General features: G+C 39.0%; 1 protein-coding gene across 7 annotated transcripts in view; it reads right to left on the reverse strand.

The window, feature by feature from the left end:
• Positions 1 to 13,191, reverse strand: part of LOC109679873 (uncharacterized) — a 518,055-nt gene extending 504,864 nt beyond the window's left edge. For 6 of the 7 annotated variants that reach the window (XR_012448046.1, XM_074073834.1, XM_074073835.1 and 3 more), the window contains exon 1: positions 12,359 to 12,705. The gene's annotated coding sequence lies outside the window, so the exon portion shown is untranslated. Of the gene's footprint in view, positions 1 to 12,358; positions 12,706 to 13,078 lie in introns of those variants that run through there. The other variant, XM_074073833.1, reaches the window with a different exon arrangement.
• Between the last annotated feature and the right edge of the window lie 2,366 nt (positions 13,192 to 15,557).

Below are 15,557 nucleotides of genomic sequence, written 5' to 3' on the forward strand. Positions count from 1 at the left end.
TCACTTTTGTTCATCCCAATACACAGAGAGGTCAAAAGTTCAAAAGATAAGAAGTGGTTCTCAGCATGGATAAACCATAAAATGCATTGGAAAATAAATTTTTGATGTCGAGATACACTCCCCATTTATTTATGCTGAGAATTGTTTTCTTATCTTTTGGACTTTGAAAGCTAGGATAGCCAAAATTTGTTTAAACTCCATAATAAAGATGTAATACAATTTGACTGTTATTTTATTATGATGTACTTTTTCAGCTATTATTGAGACATGATTGACAAATAAAATTGTATAAATGTAATTTATATAGTGAGGGATGATTTGATATACATATGAAGCGATTAACATAATCTAGTTAACACATCTATCACCTTACCTTGTTACCTTGTGTTATGTGTGAAAGAGAGCAAGAGAGAGAAAAAATATTTAAGATCTACTCTACTAGTTTATTTCAAGCATATAATACAGTATCACTAACTATAGTCACCATGCTATACATTAGATCCCCACATATACTTTTGTTTATAAGCTATACTCTTCACAGTATAGCAAAAATCCACATTTCTTACTATTTCTTACTATTGAACATTGGTTCTTTGAGCTCTGGAAGGAAAAACTATTCAAACTTGGATTGATTTTCTCCTGATCAGTATCTACTACACTAAACAATGAAAATAGTTTTCTTAATAATTCAGAGAAGCAAAAGCTCAAGTCTCCAGGGATTGCTTCCTCCCTCAAGAGTAAGACCCACTGAAGTTCAGAATTACTGTCAATTCCTAATTAACCGTATCAATGAGAAGGAACATTAAACACCACTGAAAACTGTCCACTGAAGAGTGACGGAAAACATTTTCCAAATCATGAGTTGACAAGCCATATAATTTATATACAAGGAATTGATTTACAAAGAGTTGGTTGGAAATATCTTTAATTATTCTGAATATGTCCTCATCATTATCACATGGCTTCTAAATTCACTTTTTTAAGAAAGTATAGCTCTTCACATACCTATGTTTAAAAAATGCCAGTTTAGATTGCTGAGACAGAGAGACTTACAATCAGCCCTAAGGGACCTGAAGCTTTTGTGAAACAGATTACTTTGGCGCTGAACCTTAAGATTGGCCTAGAAGAAACAGAGAAGACTAGGGAGCTCATTGAGAGCAAAGGCTCCCAGAGCCATAATGTGTAGAATGCACTTGGAGGCCCTAAGATATGCTGGCAAGGATAGAACTGCATGTGCATGGTACAATGGTGGCAACACCAGTCACTCACAGTGTGTGTCATCCCCAGAAGGTATGGTCCTTCCATAGCTTCCAATGCCTTCCCTTGCATGCTCTTCTTTTTTCTTCTAGATTGCTCTTCTAATCCCAATCCCTCGTCAAGTTTCACCATGAGGCTTTCCATGGTTCCTCTCGTGAGTTTGGCTTTTCCTTCCCTTTTAATAATAGAAAGGCTTTGATACCACTCCTTTATGGTATGCAAATATCCTATCACAATACTTAATAACAAGCTCCTTAGAGTAGAAACTGTATGCTACCCAGCTTTACCATCTCTGCAGATATAAGAAAAACGCCTTGATAATTGTGTGCTGACTCTGATTTGTGCCCATCTGTAATTAGTTCTGCTGGAGTAGTTCAGGAGGAAATTCTCTTTACTGGCATTTCAGGCCAGGGAATGTTGAACTGAGAATGACAGCACATAACGGTAACTGCTTAATTGGGTAAGAATGAACATGAAACTCCTCTATGGGAGTTTCACTTCTCGTCACCATGACCAAAAGTAACGGCTGTGAGAATTTCATTCTCAACTACAATGTTCTCTCATTGAGTCTGTTTAGGTAGGTCTAAGTTGATTATTTTTTCATGAGTGACACTGTCCATTTCCCAAGTTCCTACCTTATATGGCTTTCCTGAGGCTCTGCATAGGATTTATCACTCTTTTCATTAAACACAGGCAACTTTTTAATCTCCTCCTTAGGCTCTTTTACATCTCTCCTCCTCTCATATACTAAAATTTCCAGGATTCCATTCTCAGTAGTCTTTTCTCTTAATTTGTCTCTTCCAACTTCAACATTAAAATACGGCTCCAACTTATATCATTCTCCTGAATCTCAGACCCTCGTGGGGAGCTTTGCTAGAAAGTTCTCATTGAGATCCCACAAATACATAAACACCACAAGGTCATTACAGAGCTCATCTTCTTCTCCCTTAAGCTCCCCTTCCCTTGTCCTTCTGATTTTTTTCAAGTCTTTCTCTCTTACTCCCTCACTGCCACACATTTATTAACTCTTCTTGATATTACTCTTTCAGATATCTTCCTTCCTTTCCTTTGTTTACAAGACTCATATCACTTCTTGCTGACTACAGACAGACCCTCCCAACTGACTTCCTCCCTTTAGCTTCATCTTTCTCCAATCCATTCTCTACTCAGAACCACAAATCACATTAGGTTACTCCTCTGGTTTTACTCATTGTCTTCCTTGTATGTAAATTATGATCTGAAAGACCAGAGTAAATGTTTATCCAAGCAAGAATGCATATTGGCTCCCTTTTGGTTTCACTGAAATGTCCAGACTATTGATACACAAGACCCTTATGGAGCTATGTAGTCTGGATGCTCTTAAATTCATCTTTTACTGTTGCTTGATATAGGTTATTCCTTCCAAGTGTACTGCTAATAAAGTGAATTATGATTTTCTTAAAGGGGAAATTTGTCTCCACTTAGGAAATACTCTCCAACTGGAAATTACCACCACTAATACTTCCTTCACCACCCATCTAACCTTCACTCAGAGTCAGCTTATGACAAATAAGCTCTTGAAAACCTATTTAGAGGTCCTATATTCTTTTTTCCTTCCAGCTTGGTTGAAATTTTGCATTGGTAGACTTTGGTCTGTTTGTTTATCTGCCTCTATCTATGTGTTGCTTAAAAAAAAGAATTTCTTTAATCCCCTCTGTATCCCCAATGCCTAGCAAAGTACTTGTCAAAGAATAAATGTTTGTTGGATGAAGCAACAAGAAAAGAAATCAGCCACACATAAAGCAACTGAGCTAGTGATGTGATTTCAGTACGTGATTTCAGCATCAAAGAAAAAAAGACAAACACTGGGGATGTGGACACAACACCTTTGGTAAGTTCAATGAACTGTGCTCACCTAGTCCCAATGTGTTCCAACCTATTTAAAAAGAATGGACTCCTATTTCTCAGGAAATAAGAACAAGAATTGACAATGGGATCACATCAAATTAAAAAGCTTCTACACATCAAAGGAAACAATTAGCAGAATGAAGAGAAAGCCTACAGAATAGAAGAAAATCTTTGACAGCTACTCATCAGAAAAGAGATGATGGATATATATGTGTGTGTGTATGAGAGTGTGTGTGTGTATGTGTGTGTCTGTGTATGAATATAAAAAGGACTTAAAATTAAACAATAAAAGGACAAATAATCCAATTAATCAAATGGGTAAATGAATTGAACAGACAGTTCCCAACAGAAGTACAAATGGCAAATAAATACATGAAAAAATGCTCAACGTCCATAGTGATAAAAGAAAACACAAATCAAACTGACACTGATATTCCATCTCATTCTAGGTAGAATGGTTATCATCAAGAAAAGGAACAGATGTGAAAGAAAGGAACTCTTGTTGGGAATGTAAACTAGTATAGCCACTGTGGAAATCAGTATGGAGTTTCCTCAAAAAACTAAAAAAGAGAACTACCATATCATCCTGCTATACCACTCGTGGGCATACATCCAAAGGATGTAAGTCAGCATACAGTAGAGATACCTGCACACTAGTATTTATTGCAACACTATTCACAATAGCCAAACTCTGGAATCAGCCTAGTTGCTCATCCCAATGAATCAATTTTTTAATGTGGTATGTGTACATGAATGGAGTATTATTCAGCCATAAAGAAGAATGAAATTATATTGTTTGAAGGAAAATGGATGGAACTGGAGGTCATCTTGTGAAACAAAATAAGAGACTCAGACAAATATTGCAAGTTTTTTCTCATATGTAAAATATAGAACTAAAAATGGGGGGAAATGACATGAATATAAAAGGGGGACCACTTGGGGGAGAACCAGAAGGAATGGAGGAGGTGAAGGGAGAGGGTGATATGGATGAATATGATGAAAGTATATTATATGAGGTATGAAAACAGAATAATGAAACCTATTAAGTAAGGAAAAATAGGGGAGGGAGAATAAGGAAGAATAACAAAAGGGTGAATATGACCAACATACATTATATGCATATATGGAAATATCACAATGAAATTCCCTTGAATAATTAATATATGCTAATAAACCAAAGAAAACAAAATTAATCTTAAACTTTAGTAAAAATTATAAAGGGTAAGAAAAATGTCAGGGAGGTTGGGAGACAATTCATCAATATCTCTTGCATTTCTTGCAAAGCATCATTGACAGCAAATTGGGGGTAGCTCAATGTAGTTCAGTGGTGGAGCATTTACCATGCATGGATTCAGTCTCTGGCACTCAAAAAAAAAACCACATTAACAGCTTGTTTATTTTCTAAAAAGATATTTACTTAGCAAACAGCCTTGGAAGATAAAGAGGAATCTCTCCTACAGGGCTGAAGAGAGTTTTTTCCTCAGCTTGATAATAAAGATAATTTTCCCTCTAACAGCAATGATTGTTAGATTTGCTAGCAAGTTTCATGTAGGATTTGAAGTTTTCTAGACTCTAGGCTTCTCAAGCTGTGACTGTGTGCATAGTATCCATTTTGAGCCACTCCTCACTGACCCATGGAACTTCTGTGAAAGGAAGAGGAAAGACAAGCAGGGGCAAACATGAAACTCATGCTGCCTACTATGGACTAAAGGATTAACAAAACCGTTTGTCTTTGACTCAGGAATCTCGTGTTTCTATCAGTAGCTATGAACTGTGGCCGACTAACTTGTTACCTTGCAAATAAAGTAAACTCTTAGGTGCTTCATAGTTCTTCACTAGAAGAGGACTAAAGACAAAATTACAAAACCAAAATGATAGGCACTAATAAATGGCTAAAAAATTGAAAAATGACAGCAAATATAAAGCTTTAAATGCAGTATATTAGTTAACAGCACAGATTTTAGAGTCAGCCTGCATCCATATCCTAACTCATCTACTCATTAACAATATAGCTTCTCTCTGGAACTCCATATGCAGTATCTCCAGAAAATCTTAACTTCCCTGGACTTCAACATCTTAATCATAAAAATGTAGACACTAGAAATCAATTGAATATACATAAAATTGAAATAAATTGTAAAAAAAATATTCTAGATAGGTCTGTGATAAGGTTTGTCTTGTTCCTATGTATTCAGATTAGCTACCAACAACATGGATGTCATCAAATAAGGCAAAGAAGTAGGAAGCTTAGCTTTTGCATTAATTGAGGGCAAATATTTCAAGATTTTTCAAAGGCGCTAGATTAGTTATGGAAATGTAGACATAATAGGTTTCATTAAAACTCTGAAGTACAAAACTTTCAATGTCAGAAATAACACTGGAATGAACAAAATTAGAAATCACAAGAAAAAATATGAATTATAAATAAATTATGTCAATGTTCTGAAAGTAGAAAAAATTCCAATCATTTAGGAATTGATTTGTAACAACTGAGATTCAAACTAATAAACATATTTGTAATTTGGAAAAACATGTAAACACTAGAGCTAGGATACAGCTCAATAACAGCTCACTCGCCTAACAAGTGCAAGACCCCAGCACTGACAAACAACTAAGTAAGAAAGTAGACACTAATGTTACCTTCTGATGTGGTTATTATGAGATAAGTTCAAATATGAAAAGTACTTAAGTTGTTCCTGGTTGTATTAGTAGTATTTAAGAAAAATATTTTGAGACTTAAGCTTTATTCCATGGATAATCAGTTTTTAGGGAAAAATGTTACTAGATATTTGCTTTAGAAATCATTCTTATTTAAAAAATTAACATACACATACATACATATATATATACACATATTTTTCAGCCATAAAAAAGGAATGACATCTTGTGTTATTTGAAACAATATAGATAGAACTGCAGATCACTATGCTAAGTGAAATAAGCCAGGCAGAAAAAGACAAGTACCACATGATCTCACTCATATGTGGAGTCAAAGTGTTGATCTAATAAAAGTTGAGAGCAGAAGGGTTGTTACCAGAGGCTGGGGAGGCTGAAGGGAGGAAGAGATGGAGAAGAATGGTAGGGAAGTTTTATTTGTGGGTTCTAAGTTATAGATAGATCACAGCAAGAACTTCTGTTTTATTGCACAGTAGAGTGACTATAGATAATAACAATGTACTATATATTTTTAAGATAGAAAAAAGGATTTTGAATGTTTTTAACATAAAAATAATGAATGTTAAAGGAGACAAATAGTTCTATGCTAACACAGCATCATCTATTTTCTGTGCAACACAGTACATCACATGGTACCCCATACATCTAAATTTATGTATCAATTAAAAGTAAAAAACAATTTAAGGGGGGGAGAGGGAGGGGGCAGAGTGGGTGGTAAGGGAGGGGGTCGGGGCAGGGGGGAGAAATGAGCCAAGCCTTGTATACATATATGAATAATAAAAGAAAAAAAAACAATTTGAAAGTTAAACAGTATATATTATAGAATAGAGAAGATGGAGAGGATGTGAAAGAGGAGTTCAAGCAAGAGAAAAGTCTAATACTATAAGAATACAAACAGCATGGCTGTGCTTAAGTGTCAACAACAGGAATAAGAACTACTTCAAGAGATATTATGCTGATATTTACAGGATATGGCAAATGATATAAATGTATGTGTTAACTTATATTTATACAATTTCCTTATAAAAGCCCTCTTAACATGACTATGAGGTAAACTAGAAGAAAAGTAACAAATCAGGCTTCAAATATAAGAAAGGGGAAAATATAAGAAAAGGGAAGATAGGGAAAGTGTCTGAGAAGATTAAGTAGGTGTCAATGATGATTAGAGATGGTTTATAGACATTCTGAGTCTGAAACTCATGGAGATATAGCTGTAGTTAAAAATGGAAATCTATAACTTCAAAGAGATTGAAGCTGTATATAGAGATCTAGGTATCATTAGAATACTGCATATGATGAAAGCCAGTGGAAAGAAAAGAATAAACGAGGTACCATGTAGAAAATGTGAAGAGAAATAAAGATGGAAGGTGGAGAATGCAGGGAACAGGGGAGGAGAGCTACAGAGGATACTAAGTATACAAAGGAAAAGCACAAATAACTTTGTATAAAAGCAGAAAAACAGGAACATCTAGTGATGTCATGTACTTGGGAAAAATGAGAGTGAAGAAAGCTCTGAAAAGTGGGTAGCTTCAGAGAAAGAAAGATAGCAGGGGAGACTGAACTGCATGGGTTAAATGATTATGAGATAGCAAGAAGTATCAAGGAGCTGATCTTCAGAAACTAAAGGTGAAAGAGAAAAGAGGCAAGGTCAAGACAGACATACATATAGGCAAAATGACCATGAACTTAGACTAGAACGAGATGTAAGAAGGAAGACTTAGATACATTTGTGAGAAAAGAGTTGGAGATAAAAGAAAGAAAATAGATAACTTGTTCAGAAAATATTTATCAAATGGAATCAGGAAATGGATTACCTTGAAATAAAAGTAGGAAATTTATTCTCATGAAAGAAAGAAGTAAAGATATGAGAAAAATATTGAAACAGAGGACAGGACAGGGATACTGTAAAATCATAAATATAGTGTCAATGTATTGATAAAGTACAAATTGCTAAAACTATAGGTAAAAGTTAGGGTATGCTTGGAGGAATGGGAAGGTGACTACTAAATGTAAGATAAACAGATCAAAATTAAGTCAAAAGCTGAGAGAGCCTGGTGGTTTGGGAGTATGGAATAGAAAGGTTAAGAGTAGAGGGAATCAAAGAGTACATGGTCATTAGGAGCATGGCTCACTGAATCCACAAGAAAGAAAGAAATTTTTGGTCTACTTTACACTGATGAGTAAAAGACCACAGGCCATGCTTAAAAGTAGATTTTTATTAACTTCAGACAATACTAGCTTGCTCATGCCATGGTTCAAATGTTTGTTTCCTCCAGACGTTCATGTCTTGAAATCATAGACTCACGATGATGGTAGTAGAATGTGAAGCCCTCATAAATGGGATTAGTGCCTTATTAATAACAAGTCACAGAACTCATTTGCCCCTTCCATCATGTGAGAACACAACTGGGTCTGTAAACCAGTAAATAGGCTATACAAGACACCAGATCTGCCAGTCCCTTGATCTTAGACTTCCTGGTCCAGAACTGAGAGATAAATATTTGCTGTTCATAAACCATCTAGCAGATGATATTTTGTTACAGCATCCTGAACAGCCTAGGTCATTGTCAGGTTTTGTCATGAGAAAAGTAAAAGCAGCTGCAAAGATAACAACAAATTCCAGTATCATATGTGGGGCTAGAGCTCATTCTGACAACTCCCCTTCACTAGTCCAGATTTTTACCATAGCTTCTTGACTTGCTTTAATTCTAAATCCACTGATTTTTCATAAAATCTAAATCTCCAACTCTGACCCTGAGTTTCTACATCACCTACAAAAGGCTGAAATGAAACACCATCCTACATATGTATATTGTGGAAGAGGGATGGTTATGGTTTGAACTTGAAGCATCCCCTAAAAAGTGTCCCGTGTTGAAGATTTGGTTTCCAATACAATGTTCAGAAGTGCAGGTTTTGCAAGTGATTGGATCCTGAGAGCTCTGACCTAATCAATAGATGACCCCTTGAAGGAGTCATACTCCAGTGGAATTATTGGGAGGAAGTGGGGTCCAGTTGGAGGAAGTGGATCACTGGAGTCAAGCCCTGTAAGATACAGTTTGTACCCAGCCTTTTCTAATCTGTATTTCTTGGCCTCCATGAGGCGAGCAACTTTGCTATGCCATTTCCTTCTGCCATGATGTTCTGCCTCACCACTGCCCAGGAACATAGCCATGAACTGAAACCATGAGTCAAAATAAATCCTCTCTCCCTTAAGTTGTTTATATCAGGTATTTTGTCACAGAGACAGAAAATAACCCAGGTAGATAAACAGTATCATATCTGGCAAATTTTGAATTTTTTTTATCAAAACTGGCTGAGTCACAAAATGACCCTACCTTCTTAAAATTGCCTCCAGTTATCAGAGAAATCTAAGTAGCCCAGGTTCCAGAGATAAATAAAGAGAGACCAGCTCTGTCTCTCTTTATTTCTCCCTGGCATAGTATCTGTAGTACATCCATGTTCACAACTTTTCATCATGTTATGATCCAAGTATTTACAAGAGTAAATTACAAAGGATAAATTTTAATAGAGTGCATTATGGCTAGTCATTTTCCTTTGATGTCTCAAAGATCTGGGTAGAGTTTATTTCCTCCTGTTTAATCCTTTGGAAAACATTTGTGGAGTACCATCAACAAAAGCAAACTCCTCAATATTCCTTTATCAAAATGCCATCCCATTACAACTCTACATTTCATAATGTACTTGCCACAGATACCTTTCCCCACTCATGACTCCTTCCTTGTCCCCTATTTTAATACTTAAGTGCCTGCAGGTATGACCGATAAGGAGAATTTCTTATGAGTCTCCATGAAGCAGAGAAAAACAAGATCTTTGTGGAACTACCCCACCCCTTGTAGGACAATTAAAATGCCAACTGAGCACCAACTGAGCACAGCCCTCTAAAACTACTGAAGGAATCAGAAGAGGCTCCAATGGTTTCTTAATACACATTAGAGAGAAGGTATCAGTTTCACTGCTATGGAGAATGCTTGTAGGCGATTAAAAAGAACTTCATCATAAAATGAGAAGGATAACAGAGCTATTTCCAAGACTAAATGAAATAGTACATGTAAAGTAGCTAGAAATTTGCCTTGTATCTAAGTAAGAATTCAAATAGATTAATTATTAGCTATGATTTCCAATGCCTACCTACTTACATAATAAGTAATCAATGATTGTGGAATACTGAGTTTATTAATCTGCCTAATCATAGTTATCCAAATTTCATCAGAAATAGACAGATTATCAGATAGATCAATTATCATTAGAATTGGAGAATCCATGGCACACATCTTTTGTTTCATTGATAAAATTCCTTTTGAAAATGAGTTTACCTTTTGAGGAACGCACCATAAATACAATGCATTCTGTTTAAGCTGACCATTAGTTAGTTAGCTGCACATTTCCTTTCCTGTTTTCAGTTGTCCTTCTATCTCCCCAAATCTGCTCAAGTACAAAATCGGCTCTCACCTGTGTTAATGACCTCTAAGTGCCAGTCAGTAAGATGATGCATTCTCATTAGTGGTCTTTACCTCATTAGAAGCCTGCTTTCACTGATAATGAACCTCAGAGGTCAATAAAACTCTCAGGAAGAATTCTCTTTAATTTAATAGCTGGGCAGGTGTGTAGAAGCCAACTGCTATACATGGTTGCATTCCATATGCCTACAACGATTGTAAAGACATTTGCAGAAACCTAGCACTAAATCCCAACATGCTTCCTGATGAAGAAATCACCATTGACTCAAATACCAGGGAGGACTAAACATAAATTTGAGTGGATATTCCTCTTCCTGATCTTCAGAGTGAGCTCAATACGTCCTAGAAAAGATATCTCTATTAAACAATTCAAGAATTTATACTGGTTTTAATATCTGATATCATCTCACCTGATAAATAAATGAGCTGCAGTAGCAGTCTCCTTTAAAACGTGCAATGTCATCCCTTAACCTTTTCAACAAAAGAGTTAACACTGAAACATGAAGTAACACAGTCAAGTAATGTAAAAAGTGGTGCATTTCTGTTATTTTTCCAGTGCCTTCCCAGAGGCATTATTCAGTCTCAATGTGCATGGATGATTCTGTGGCTACTTAATAAGGCAACCCAGGATCCACTTTAATAACAAGGGCCCTTGTAAAGGTAAGAGCAGGGTTACTGTGCAAGCTTGCTAAAAAGCTGCTTCTAAGATGGGAAGGCTTATGCATGCATGAGCTATCCAAAGTGATGTTTTCTGAGGTAAACTGAAAAGTCTAAATCAGCCTCGTCAAAACAAACAAGCCAAATCTTATCAATCCAAGAGTAATCACATTCACAGAAACTCCTTGCATTTCTGCCAAATACACATTTGCAAAGTATGAAGGCAAGAAGTTGGGTGATGCCACTAACATCCTGACCAGGTCTCAAGATTTATAGTTAGTGACATTTGCTGTAACCAGGTAGCAAATTGAATCTCACACCAGGGATGAAATATGGAAATGTAAAATGAACCCAAAAATAGTTTTTTTCTTATGGGAAAAATGTGAATCCCAGGGAAGGTATGGATAGCTTTGTATAATTATCTAGACCATTTTTTTCTATTATAAAATATTCACATTTCAGAAAAGCAAAGAAGTAGCAAAATGTTTAAATGTTCAAAATACTCTGGTGCCTATTCATAACCATTCAAGAGCAGAAACTGAAAGGCAGAATTGGATCTGGCTTTTCTCTGACTGCTAGATGAGAATCATCACTGAAGCTACAGATTTCAACAAAAACTTCTCCAGCCAGTCAAGGAGACAGGGCAATTTGGAAAGACTTCCTATGAGCTCCTCATGACTGGGTGGCAAGAATTAATATTTCCTAGGGTTCCACAGTCCTAATGTAGAAACAAAGACATGCCCTAGCCCCAGGATGCTCTTCCTCTTCCTAACTCTTCAGTCCTCTAAAGAAGCTAGCATCTAAGTAGCCCCTCAAGTGGCTGCTGCTTCTGTCATTGACACACTCATCTCCTGACTCCTCACTTCTCCAGTCATCAAACCTGTGGAATAATCCATGCCTTCGACTTGATAATGACTCTCAAAAAGAAAAAGAAAATACATGTGCACGAGCTCATTGGTTTCTGTAAAGAAGACCATGCCAAGAAACTCGCTGTTGGACAGGATTTCATGCAAAAGCCTTTTAGAAAGTGGCACTTTTATTAACCAATTATTCCCAATCAGGAAATTTAACAGAAACACACACGCGCGCACACACACACACACACACACAAGCTTAATACATTCAAACTTGGAGCGAGCGTGGGGAGATCTGTCAGACACTTAAAAAGTATCAGTTGGATGAAAAGCACACGACCCTGGGTCGCAGTTTCTGCTCTGGGGCTGGCGCTCCCAGGGGACACGCTGGTGACAGCTTTCCCACTGCGCTCCTCCAGGGACAGCCCAAAGATACCGCCCATAGCCTGCCCACACTTCGTCCGTCCCCTCCCAGAGGGGACCGCTCTGCCCGCGGGGTCCGGGTGGGGCTGTAGCGCACTGGATCGGAAGACCGTGGGCGCCACTTACATGCCCGGCTGGAGCTGAAGGGCGCTTCTTGGCGGCCAGCTGGCGGCCACCCAAGCGCAGAAGCACCCGACCACAGTCACGAGGTCATCCCAACGAGGCCAAGCCTCTCTGGCCACCGCCCGATCTGAGCGCGGCGTGCGGCTCGGAATCCGCAAGTCCGAACCCGGCGCAGAAGTTGGGTTCGCCGGGCAGAAGTTGGCGTGCGGGGCTCGCGGGGCGGGCGAGATGCGTCTCTCCACGGAGGGCGCGGCTGCAGCGCGGCCTCACCGGGCGTCACCAGCGACAGGGAGCTCGGGCGCAGCAGCAGAGCGAGCCCCCGAGGTGCGGTGGCCGGCGAGCTGCGCGGCCCTGCTCCGCCCGGAGCGACTGGAGTGGAGCGAGCCCCGCGGCCTTGTAGCCCCCGCAGCCCCGGTGCCATGGAAACGCGCTCGCCGCCCTCCAGCCCCGGCCCCTCCGGAGCGCTTAAAGAGACAGCCCCGCTGCCACCGCGGGCTTGACGCGCCGCTGGGCGTCCCCCCGCCCCGCGCGCCCTCCGCACCCCCTCCTCTCCACGCGAGCGCAGCGGAGGCTGGAGAGGCAGCCCGGACGCCAAATAAGTGGCTTCGCTCAATACTCGGCCTAACTCTCCTCCAATCCCTTGCTACTCCCCGCTCCAACACTCCCCACCAAACCCCGCCAAAGATGCTAAAGCCGCCCTGGCTTTCCCCCGCAAATACCAACCTGCTCAGACCCAAACCAGCTGTGCATCTGCCATTAGCAGGGAGCAAAAGGAGGCGGACTTTTGATTCTGTCTTTCCGCTCCCTGCCTACATCGAGTCTGAGTCTGGGGAGTTGGTCCGAACACGAGGCTGGGGGAGATGTGTTTGAAGTGGGAACAAAATGGCAGTGGATAGAGTCAAATCTGCCAAATCGACAGTTGCAGGACACATCGCCCGGCTCATCCACAAATCCTCGTTACTCAAAATGAGATAATCTCCCTTCGCTTTATTTGGCCACCATCTCACTCACTTTAGGCACAAGAGTTACAAGGAGGAGCCAACCCTTCTGTAAACCTACTCCCTCCTTTCCTCCACACCAGTTCCTTTCCCCTAAATATGTAGACGGCAGCAGCCAGTTGCGACCCTCATGGACCTTCCAGAAGGGAACAGCGTCTGCTCCCACTAGAAGCTTCAGCTGTGGTGCTGGCCAGCGCAGGCTGAGACGCACAGCCAAGAGCCACGCGGTCGCCAGCAGCTCACGCCCGAGGCTTGCCTCTGCCCGGCGCCAGCTGCTGTCTGGAAGGCCACAGCCTCTGGAGTCCGTTTTGTGAAAATAAAAATCTATGGTGCATCGTGCCCTCCAACAAGGACAGCCCAGGCTCTGAAGCCATAATCTGCTGTTTAGGCCTGCGGAAAATGGAGCAATCTGCAGTGGGACAACTTTTCTCTTTTATTCCTAAACTTACCCAAAGTGGCTCTCCAATGACTCATTCATAGTTAAATGCCTACAATGGCACCTCCTAATTTCCTCAGTCTTGGGAGCCTTAAAATGACCTTCTCAGAAGGTATTTTGGACGCCCCCTTTCTTGCCCTTTGTAGTTGAATTAACCATCTGGCTCTTAGTTTTGGTCTTCTAAGACTTTGTTCCCCCTTTCTTTTCTTTCTGCTTTTTTTGTCACTAAGGAAACAATTGAGTATTTACAGGAGGGACCTAGGAGCTTACTTTGGAGAGTGTTCTTTGAAAAGGAAAAAAGGTGTGCTTTAGACTTGCGCCACTCCCACTCCGGAATTCTTCAGCACTCTGTGGCTTTGCAGTCCTTGACTGTCAGTTTGGAATTCTCAACACCAAGCAGAATCTTCTCCTCCACTTAAATTTTCTGACTGGCTGTCTGTATCTATCTAGCTGTCTGTCTATCTATCTATCTAATCTTTTACTTTTTATTGAAGCTTAATTTAAAGTGAAAAAAATCATAAACACACAAGTACACATCTTTATCTTTTGGCAAGTATTTTAAACAGAATTTTAGGGCTGATTGAGCAACAGAAATCATTGTTTGAATCCCCACATTTCATAAGAGAAGGATTCACTTTTATTTTCTTTTCTGAATGACAGTTAGAAGTGAACAAGGCCTTCTCCAGATCCAAAGACAGTGGGCTTAGTGACTGTGCTGATACTTGCTGTAGAGATGCTTTGTCACTTGCCTATTAATTAGTTCTGATAATGACAGGCCCAGCATAATGCTAAAACACATTGACAATTTTAAAATCTGTTTTTAATTCTTACTTCTAACTTCTAAAAAGTAACAAAGTTGATCGCTGCTTTTCACCTCCTTTTCTTTTTCCTCTCTCTTCCAGTGAGGTGCTAATGAACAGAGAAATGACCAAAGGCGGGCAAGACACTGTGGGGGTGGAAAGGAAGAAAAGAAACTGGATATACACAATAATGGTAGCTTCAGAACCAAGTGTACTGATTGTACACTCAGAGGTACAAAGATTTGCCCTCTCTGTTGATTCAATTTTCTTGCCCTTTGGATGAAACCTAAAACTCCAGATTGTTTCAATATAGTTTGATCTTAATTGTTTTAATGAAAATTTATAGTATACCTAAAGATGGTGGTATAGATTAACTGTATTCTGAAATTTCCTATGAAAAGCTGTCTTTCTTTGCTTCTGGACTGGTTTTAACTCTACAGGGGTCTCCAACTAATCTCATCCCCTTCTGGAATGTAAACAGTTCCTAAACATTTTCTTTCTTCGTATTAAAGAAAGCCTTACATAAATAGTAGACCATATTTATTACAACGCTATCAGTAAGCCATGGCAGAAACTCAGAACTATTTTTAGAGTTAATAATAATGGAAAATACAGGAATATGTGTAAATTATGTGGTTGCATGATTGGTTAGTAAAGGACCACTTAGGCATGTGGGAAGTAAATCAGTACACTGAAAATCATGAATTAGAAAATGTTCCTTTCATGTACATTAGTTTGAAAGCACATTTTTTATTGTAGATGAACATTTAAAGCACTTTGGATGTGACAGGCTACATATTGAGGTTGACTTCAAGTTATTTTAGCATGGATAATAATAGGAACACGATGCCATGTAAGCAATTACTATTAAATTAAATGGTCTAAATATCTACAGTTTTGCCATGAACTGGCAAGCCTTGATTTGAATTCAGATTTCTTTTTGTAGTATGTTCAAACAATTTAAAAAT

The sequence above is a fragment of the Castor canadensis genome, chromosome 5, assembly GCF_047511655.1.
Source record: "Castor canadensis chromosome 5, mCasCan1.hap1v2, whole genome shotgun sequence".
Taxonomy (NCBI): Eukaryota; Metazoa; Chordata; class Mammalia; order Rodentia; family Castoridae; genus Castor; species Castor canadensis.